Consider the following 10229-nt stretch of genomic DNA (forward strand, 5'->3'; position numbering starts at 1 on the left):
AAAAAAAATAAAAAAGGAAAAAAAATTAGAAAAGATTGAGTTGAGAGAAATCAAGATGTCAAACGGTAAAAGGCTTGTCAAAGTGAGGACACTGGAACCATGTGCTGCTGGGACAGCCATTGAGAACCCATCAGTGACATGTTGTCACATGACCCACCATTCCAATTTCTGGGTGCTTTTGCAGAGATTATCACGTCAGTTTTCAAGGTGACCGCTCTGAAGCTACCCATCAGAGCATTGTTTGTGGTAGTGACTATTTAAATGTGATCTAGCTTCAGAAATCAAAGTACAAATAATAGGTAAGCAGCCTGGTATACTTCCCAGGCAAGAGTATTCAGGTTAGAATTCATACTAAATGTTCCCAGACTGATGCGCTGCTAAGTACGTAAATGTGAACAATAAAAGAGGTCCATACTACGGTACCATTTATGCAAATGAAATGTATGTGTACATAAAACAGCACTGTCAGTTTTACAAGGACACACAGAAATGAAGGACCACACATCCAACACATCTGAATGTTGCCGAAGGGAAGGAGAAGGAGAGAGGAGTTAGAGGGGATATAAAAATGAAAGAATAAACAAATATGTTATGCAAAAGAAGAGACCCACAGACTGATAATGAAGATGCATCAGATAATGAAGAATATGCGCAGTCTGTACCTAAATTCCGCTAGCAAAAATAGAGGACCCAGCAGATGTTAGAAAACAAAGCAGTTGAGTTTTAAAGATAAAGAATACAGAGGCTGTGAAACAGAAAGGAGAAAGAACCTGTTCAGATTAAGAAAATAAAGGCAGACTTTAGATTGAGCAAGGGTGGTAGGGGATAACCCTACTTGCCTTCCACAGCCTTCTTGGAAGGCTTCCACAAGGGGCTTTCAAACTAATTTCAACATTTACTACCCCATATTCCAAATCCCCTATTCCTCCCAGACCTCTGATTCTCTTCCATGGGAAAGGAGACCACAACCTGGCTACCAGGGGTACTCAATACTCCTGAGTTAGCCATTGCTTCTAGACAATTTTTTGGATAATGCTAGGACCTAGGTATTTTTAGAGATGAACTATAGAAGTTTATTACGAAGTCAGGTCTACATGGGTTTTTGTCTGGTCTCATGTTGTGTGACACTTTTCCTTGACCGATATTGCACAAATATCTGTTTAACCCAGATAGGGAGTGGTGACAGACTGAAGAGCAAATTGCTGAGCCGATGGGTTTATTGGTGTTACTTACAGGAGTATGAGTGAGGGACTTTTGCTGGAGCATGGACCACTCAAAGGCTGACATGGCACTGAAAAGCCCCCCTCCATGCAGGTCACAGCTCCGCTCCTAGAAACTGGAATCCCGATTGTCAGTGTGACTTCCAGGCAGCTCCAACAATCTCTTCCTGACCGTTCAGGGGGTGGAGCACCTCCTCCAAGCTTCTGGCCCTCTTCTTTTCTCTCCAGGAGTTGTTTACTGCTCTGTTGACTTGGGGAGGAGCCTCTTGTATATCTTGCTAATTTCTGGGCATCCTGGAGTCTAGAGGAGGATCCCTGCAGGATGGAAATTGCTGCGCGGACCTCATAAACCTCAGATACCTGGACAGCCTCTGAATCAGTGCCAGTTGTCATTTTACTGGAACGATGGCACCAATGAAAACTCCCTCAATGCTACTGTGAAAACAGCTGGAGACCTTTCTTTTCTCAGCTTTTTGTTCTTTGGATCTGCTCAGCTAGGGATGCAGAGTGAATTTACTGGGCTGGAGAATGCTGCTTTGCTCCCTTTGTGTTGAGATTAGCTTGCCCACTGAGGACTCACCTAGCTAGGTTCACTTGCTTAAATGCTCCTACAGGGTCGAGCACTGTATTTTTCTTTGTTTAGTTTTCTCAATATGTACATTATGAACAGGGCTTCAAACATGGGTCTAATACACGGTGTATTCAAAGAAGTCTATTTCAGTTCCTAATTTTTCCAACACATTTTATCTCTGTCTTGTTTTAGCAATTTCAGGTTTCCTATGTTTTTGACGTGAAAATTGTAATTCAATATATTTAGCATATAATGGCATAGATAAATGAACGGTGTAAAACATTAATATGGCATGATAATATTAAGTAGTATGTAAATTGATATAATCTAACATAATGTATAATATTGTATTAAAGGAGTTGAATATATTATAATGTATTTAATACATGTTAATAGAATATGTGTGTGTGTGTGTGTGTGAGTCTCCTCTTTCCTTACACACATGGTAGCAAGCTTCACATATATTCCACTAAATAGTATTTTTATTTAACAGCACATGCAAGTTACCCCATAAATATGCTCACTCCATAGCGATGGCCACTCCATAACATACAGTTTTGAGGGGGTGGGTGCAGTCTCAATGTGGATCTATTGCTTAAATTAGAGTGCAATAGAAAGGACATTTCTAGATGCACAGTGTCCTTGAAGTATCTTATTATAAGAAAGCCAACAGATGAACAAGCCTTGCAAGGAACTTTTCTGTCTAGTATGTGGATGAATTAAAATGAATAAATCTTAGAAAGGGAAATCTGAAGCCTGAAAGGACAGGCAGAAAATGATGGAATCAATTGAACACAGAGCTAATGGACAAAATTGTTGTCAATTAGCAAGATGCAAACATGAATAAATCTGAAGGATTTCCATAATGAAACAGTAAACTTTAGAGGATGGGAACATGAGCTTAAAACTTCAGATAATAAACTGGGGAAAATAAAGGAGAATAATGAGAACAAAGTATGCGATTTTCTCATCTACAGATACGATACGAGTGTTCTTGATTTTAATAAGTGAAGCAATAGATACCCAGTTCTTAAAGCTGAGCTGTGAGCATGCTAAGCCAAAAGAGTGTGTGCTGCAGAGGGTTTCTGGGGGCCCTGTGGGGATGGAGCTAGACTATCAACTATTTTTCAGCTCAAAGGTTGCAGTCTGTCTTCTGGTTTATCTCTTCAGCTCTGGGTGATGTCTGCTCCTGGATCTTTCTTCAATGTTTTTGATTTCTGGGGTACACTTGAACTCTAGTTTGTGATCTATCTGGAATGTTCTCCCCAATACTCAGGATTGGGTTCCTGCTTATGGTGCTGTTGGGAGATGGTAGAATCCTTAGGATGTGGAACCGAAAGGGAGGAGGTTAGGTCATCATCTGGGAGTGCTTATAGGACCTTGGCCCCTTGCTGACGCTTGCTGCTTCCTGGTTCATAAGTGGTGAGCAGCTTTGTTCCACCGTGCAGTTCCTACCCCAATCCTCTGCCTTACCAGAGGCTCAAAAGCAACAGAACCAAGTGTCCAAGTCCTGAGGCCTCTAAAGCCACGAGTTAACACAAACGTTCTTCCTTTTAAGCTGATGCTCTTCAAAAGTTTTGGCGCAATGGCAGAAAGCCAATTAACACTGGCACATACTACTGATAAATGACCAAGTACCTCTTTCACCCACCAGAGCACCTTCCTAAATTCTGGGTTTGCAACCTTCTCTGGGATCATGTGACTGAATGCTGTGAAAAATTTGAGAACAGTGAAAGGTTTTTGAATGTGCAACGAGCAAAGACGAAATCAAACACATAACAGATCGGAGGTGTTTCTGGCGCTGCTTGCTCTTGCTGCTCTGTGTTAGATTTCTGTAGCCTTGGTTCTGAACACACAGCACACGTGCTTCACTGTGCCTGATGTTACGTCACACCGTGTCACTGGATGTATTGTGAAATGCCTCAGCTCAGATTGGAGACTGTTGGATTAAACCTTGAACAAACTCTGCAAGACCCTAACCAATGAACTTCCTGTCCCCCTAAGGTTTTCTGAAATCCCCCACCCCTGTGTTGACACTCCAGGTCTTTCGGCCTCACTGCCATTGCCTGACTCAGTCACCCACTATCACCCACTTCCTGATAGCCCGGCCAGGGCGTTTCTAAAGAGATATTGCCTCTGGATGAGCAACTCCAGGAAGTAGAGACTGTAGACTCCCACATAGGACCCCCGAGGTTGTATTTAACGTGCCCAGTTCCACAAACCCCCTAAATAAACTTCAACTATTTCTTTCCCTCTTGGCTGATATCCATTCACTGTTCAAATAAATAATCCCGCCTCCCAAATCAAACTTTGGTCTCTTTCTGCCTTCTGTCTCTTCTGCTGCCTCAGAAATCTAAGCGATCACAGTATGAATTCCAGTGCTTTTGTTGTACGTAGGAAGTTTTCTGCTTTTATAGAAACAAAGTTTAATTATGAAAAACAAAGACTTTTCATATTTTCTTAGTGTCATTCCTTAACATAGAAGTATCAAGCTAGCATATCTCTGGAATGTATTGTGCTAGAATGTTTGGTTTTAGAGATTTGCTATTTGAGATGCTGCTTTGAGTTTCATAAACATCTTTAAATGAATTTTGGCTTCAGATTAGGACAGAATTTCCAGCAATTTCTGAAATAGTCCCAAACCGACAACTACTATTTTATACTACATGTTTATTTGAAGCAGTATGTGTTCTCAGGATTGATGCTTCTAAAATCAAAACATTGCTGAACTTGAAAGGATTGAGGATGTGGATCATCCTATAGTATCAAATATTCAACCCAAATTGAATTCTATATAAAATTAAGCATGCAGATTCCTCTCATTGGTAAGCAAATTTGTTTTTACCTTTCTTAAATGAAGTTATGTGTAAGGAAAAGATTATTTTTCTTTTTTTAAAATTTAATTGGCATATGTGTATTTGAGTCTTTTGCCTGCATTTATGTCTGTGCACCACATGTGTGCCTGGTGCTAGCAGAGGCCAGAGGAGGGCATCGGATGCTCTGGGACTGGAGTCACAGGCATTTGTAAGCTGCCATGTGGATGCTGGAAACTGAAGCCAGATCTTGCACAAGGTCACCGAGGGCTCTTAACTGTTCAGCTATCTCTCCAGTCTCACAAACATTATTTTAAAATAAACGTCTTTATGATTTATTGTCAGTGAATGCTTGATTTGCATATTTATGTCATAGACCTACACACCTGGGGCTACTAGTGGAAAAGGTTTGAGGAGCCCTGCACAAGTCAGGCCAGTGGGGCAGCCCTATGACTTCAGCTACTCAGGAGACTGTGGCAGGATGGTACAATTTCAAGATCAGCTTGGGCCACAGAGTGTAAAAAGTGGCCTAGCATATACCTTAGTGGTAGAACTCTTAAGTTCAATTCCCAGCAACATTTCCCCATCCCCCAGCACACACCCACATCCATGCTGTAGGAGTTTATGCCTCACTGAAGTCAGACATGACAATAACAGGCGTGGCTTCAGTCCATCCTTTTGCTCTTCAGTGTTATGAAGGTGACAACCTTCAGGCGACACTTGATTCTGTAATTCGATGTATCATGTATGTATATGCATATTGCACATGTATGTGCATGTTTGGATTTGCTACACAGTGGAATGAGGACATGAATATACACCTGTGTTTATTCTGGTGATTATCTTTGACTGAATTCTGATTTATATGTGTTCTCTGTACTTTAGGTGTATAAGTCCCTTAGGGATGGTTTTGACTTGATAATTTAAGTTAGGCTTGCTGTTTGTCTGGTAGAAAATGAACAAATCCTGATACTCTGTGACCGTCAACTTCTTCGTCAACTGTCCTATGAGGGATTGGTTTGACTAAGTTTCCAGTTCGTGGGTTTTCTCTGTGCCCTGTCTTGAAATCCACAGATGGGCTGTAAAAACAGAACCGTGGGCAGCTGCCAGCGCCATGAAATTAGGCGGGGCAGAATACAAACATTAAGTGCGTCTTACATAGTAAGGGGGGCTATTGCTTTGCTTTCGTTCATTTAATCTTTTGACTTACTAGATTATCTTTATTAGTGTGTTTCCATTGTACAACATAAGGGGTGCCATCATGATGTTCCCCATGTGTGTGCCGTTGCTTACATCATAGTCACCCCCCTTGTTCTCCCCTCCCACTGGTTTCTAGTCCCCCAAATTTTTGTTCTATTCCTTCCTTTCTCATGTTGTTTTATTTTGATAAAGATAGTTGATGTGGTGTTGTCTTCTGAGGCAGGCTTATTTCACTTAGCATGGCAGTCTCCATGCTCATCCATTTCCCTGCAAATGTCATGGCTTCATTCTCCTTTGTGCCTGAGTAAAACCCTGGTTTTTTATTGCTTTTATTGTGCTGTACATTTTTTCTACTCCTCTCCTTCCTCCCCTTCTACCCTCTCTCACGACCCCTATGCTCCCAATTCACTCAGGAGATCTTGTCTCTTTTTCCTTCCTATGTAGATCCATGTCTCTTGGGTCCTCTTTGTTGTCTAGGTTCTCTGGGGTTGTGGACTGTAGGCTGGTTTTTCTTTGCTTTATGTCTAAAAGCTACTTATAAGTGAAGACATATTATATTTGTCTTTGTGGGTCTGGGTTACCTCGCTCAATACTGATTTTTTTTTCTAGATGAATCAATTTTCCTGCAAATTTCAAGATGTCGTTATTTTTTTTTACCACTATATAGTACTCCATTGTATAAATGTACCACATTTTCTTCATTCTTCAGTTGAGGGGCATCTACATTGTTTCCAGGTTCTGCTGTGATAAATAATGTTGTTATGAACATAGTTGAGCCCATGTCCTTGTGGTATGATTGACCATGCTTTGGATATATTCCCAAAAGTGGTATTGCTGGATCTTGAGGTAGATTGTTTCCTAATTTTCTGAGAAACCACTATACTGGTTTCCAAAGTGGTTGTGCAAGTTTGCACTCAAACCAGAAATGGAGGTGTGTTCCCTTTACCCCACATCTTCTCTAGCATAAGTTGTCATCAGTGTTTTTGATTTAGTCATTCTTATAGGTGTAAGATGGAATCTCAGAGTTGTTTTGAATTGCATTTCTCTGATGGCTAAGGATGTTGAGCATTTCCTTAAGTGTTTTTTAGCCACTTTAGATTCCTCGGTTGAGAGTTCTCTGTTTAGGTCTGTACCCCATTTTTTTTTATTGGATTACTTGTTCTTTTGATGTCAAGTTTCTTGAGTTCTTTGTATATTTTGGAGATCAGTCCTCTGTCTGATGTGGGGTTGGTGAAGATCTTTTCCCATTCTGTAGGCTGTTGTTTTGTCTTGTTGGCCGTGTCCTTTGCTTTACAGAAGCTTCTCAGTTTCAGGAGGTCTCATTTATTAATTGTTGATCTCAATGTCCATGCTACTGGGGTTGTATTTAGGAAGTGGTCTCCTGTGCCTTGAAGGCTACTTCCCACTTTCTCTTCTATGAAGTTCAGTGTGGTTGTTTTTAGTTGAGGTCTTTGATCCATTTGGACTTGAGTTTTGTGCATGAGGATATATATGGATTTATTTGCATTTTTCTACATATCCAATTATGCCAGCAACATTTGTTGAATATGCTTTCTTTTTTCCATTTTATGTTTTTAGCTTCTTTGTCAAAAATCAGGTGTTGGTACATGTATGAATTGATATCTGGGTCTTCAATTTGATTTCATTGGTTCTCCTGTCTGTTTTTAATGCCAATACCAGACTGTTTTCATTACTGTAGCTCTTTAGTAGAGTTTAAAGTCTCGTACTGTGATGCCTTCAGAAGTTCTTTTGTTGTACAGGATTGTTTTGGCTATCCTGAATTTTTTTGTTTTCCATATGAAGTTGAGTTTTTTCGAGGTCTGTTAAGAATTTTGCTGAAAACCACGTTTTCTTAATCCATTCATCTGTGGATGGTTATTGAGACTGGTTCCACACTTGGCTACTGAACAGTATTGCAATCAACACAGATGTGCAGGTGTGTCTGTGGTACGCTGCCTGGGATTCCTTTGGTTGTGTGCCCGGGAGTGGTCTGGTTGGGCCATATGGCAACTCTAATTTTGCCTCCTGAGGACCCTTTATGCTGATATCCATAGAGGCTGTACCAGTTCACAACTTCGTCAGTAGTGGATAAAGATTTATTTCTCCAAGGAAAATATTTCTTACAAGTGGGGAGAGGGATTAGTGTGAATATGCATAGGTTATAACAGAAAGCATACATTTTTAAACTTTTTTTCTTTTTCTTTTTTCTTTGTGTCTTTTACATTTTTGTTTTTTTTTTTTTTTTCTTTTTTCTTTGTGTCTTTTACATCATGCATCTTTATCCCATTCATTTCCCTTCCCTCTGTATCTACTCTCTGCCTTGCAACCCCCACCTCCCACAAATAAAATATTATTTAATGAAAAAAGAAGAAGGGAAAACCTCATCAAGGAAGTTGTAGTCGCTTGAGTCACGCAGTAAACCATTTTGTCCAAGTGTCTTTACTTGCAAGTGCTCAACACTGGGTCGAGACCTCTGGTTTCTGCTACAGTATAGATGCTAGGCCCTCCCTGGGACTCCTCTGGGATACTCCCTTGTTGGAGATTCTTCAGCTTTGGGTCTGCAGGAGAGGTCCCTTCATGTGCTCCAGCAGATGACAGATGGGTTGGATGTTGGGGTGGGCCAACTCATAGCCCTGGTTCTGGGCCTGGGTAATTGCTAGGTTAGTCAGCCTGCCAGCTCTCCCCGTGTCTTTACTACCAGGATAAGCTCTTCAGCATTGCCCTGGCTAGTTTATCCCATGTGGTAATGAGCAAGTGGTGAGCCTGTTCTGCTTTCCCACCCTCAGGGTTGCCTCTCCCATGCCTGCATCTTCAGGACCAGTTCTACTGTGTTGTCCAGCTAGGGACAGGAGCCACTGTCCTAAGTGCTGCAGCTGCTGAGGCTCAGGAACAGCTCTCCTGCTCTTATGACCCCAGGACCAGCTCTTCTACCTGCCATACGTGGCAGAGGAGCAGGGGGCAGGACATCTCCAGTCCCCACCAGCACCATATGGCAGATGAATGGCAGGGTAAATCTTCCATGCTCACATTCTCGGGGCCAGCCCACCTGAACCCACACCCCATTAATAAGGTCAGCTCTACTGTGCTGTCCAGGGGAGGCGCAGGGTCCACTTTCCCAAGGGCTACAACTGGTAAGGGGGAGGATCAGCTCCCTTGCCAATCATAGGTGGCATGGGTTAGGGGGTGCAGATATCTTTCCCTTGCTCTCACAGTCACATGGTAGATGGGGGGGTGTGGTCAATTATTCTACTCTCTCACGTCATCAGGGCCAGCTCACCTGTACCTCTGCCAACGGGGTCAGCTCTACTGTGCTGCCCAGGTAAGGATCAGGGGCTGCTTTCCCAAGTGCTAGCCTGGTGAGGGGAGGGTCAACTCCCTTGTCTGTCGCAGGTGGTGCAGGTGAGGGGAAAGGGGAGGCCCTCCCACACTGTCACATGACAAAGTAGTGTGGACACCTATCCCACAATCACAACTTTGGGGCTGGCTCACCCACACTCCACCTCTGCCAACAAGGGTTGGCTCTATTGTGTTGCCCAGGTGTGGTGAAGGGTCTGCTCTCCTGAGTGCTGCAGCTGATGAGGGGCGGGGCAGCTCTCCCACTCTCACAACCTCAGACCTCAGGGCCAGCTCTCCCACCCACCTCAGGCATAGAGTGGCAGGGGAGTGGGGGGATGGCATCTCTTCCCCGGCCCATGCCACCATATGGCAGATGATGGGCAGGGGGAATCTCTTACACTCACGTTCTTGGGGCCCCAGGTCAACAGGGTCAGCTCCCCTGTGTTGCCCAGACGAGGTGTGTGTCCTGCTTTGCCAAGTATTAGGGTTGGTAAAGGGGAGGGTCAGCTCCCTCCCCAGTGGGAGGCGGTAGGGGCTCCATGGGAGGGCTTCTTTTTCTCACTCCCCACAACACACTGCAGACAAGGGAGGTGGTACCAGCTATGCCCGCGCACACTGTCAGGGCTGGCTCACCTACACCCTCTCTATAGGGTCAACTCTACTGTGCCCATGGAAGGCACAGGGCCTGTTTGTCCCAGTGCTGCAGCTGGTGAGGGGTTGGGTCAGGTCTGCTACCTGTTGCAGCTGTCAAGGGGTTGAGGGGAGGAGGGGATCTTTCCCTCATGCATGCCACCACCACACGACAGGAGAGGCTGCATCAGGGCCATGAACCCAGACAGACATGGGTCCAGGCAGCAGTCCAGGCCCAGACATCACCATGGCCCTGGTGGCAATGAAGCTACCTACCTCAGCCCATTCCTCACCGCTTTCATTCTCACCACAGGAAATGAATTGTTATCTCTCTCTTCCGTGCCACACCGTACATTTGCTCATTATAACAGTGTCTGTGATTTCTCCTCAGAGCCTGGGCAGACCACCCTGGGCCTGTGTGTGGATCGATTTGCCCCACTCAGTTTGTCATGGCTGAGT

Source organism: Microtus ochrogaster, chromosome 8, assembly GCF_000317375.1.
Source record: "Microtus ochrogaster isolate Prairie Vole_2 chromosome 8, MicOch1.0, whole genome shotgun sequence".
Taxonomy (NCBI): Eukaryota; Metazoa; Chordata; class Mammalia; order Rodentia; family Cricetidae; genus Microtus; species Microtus ochrogaster.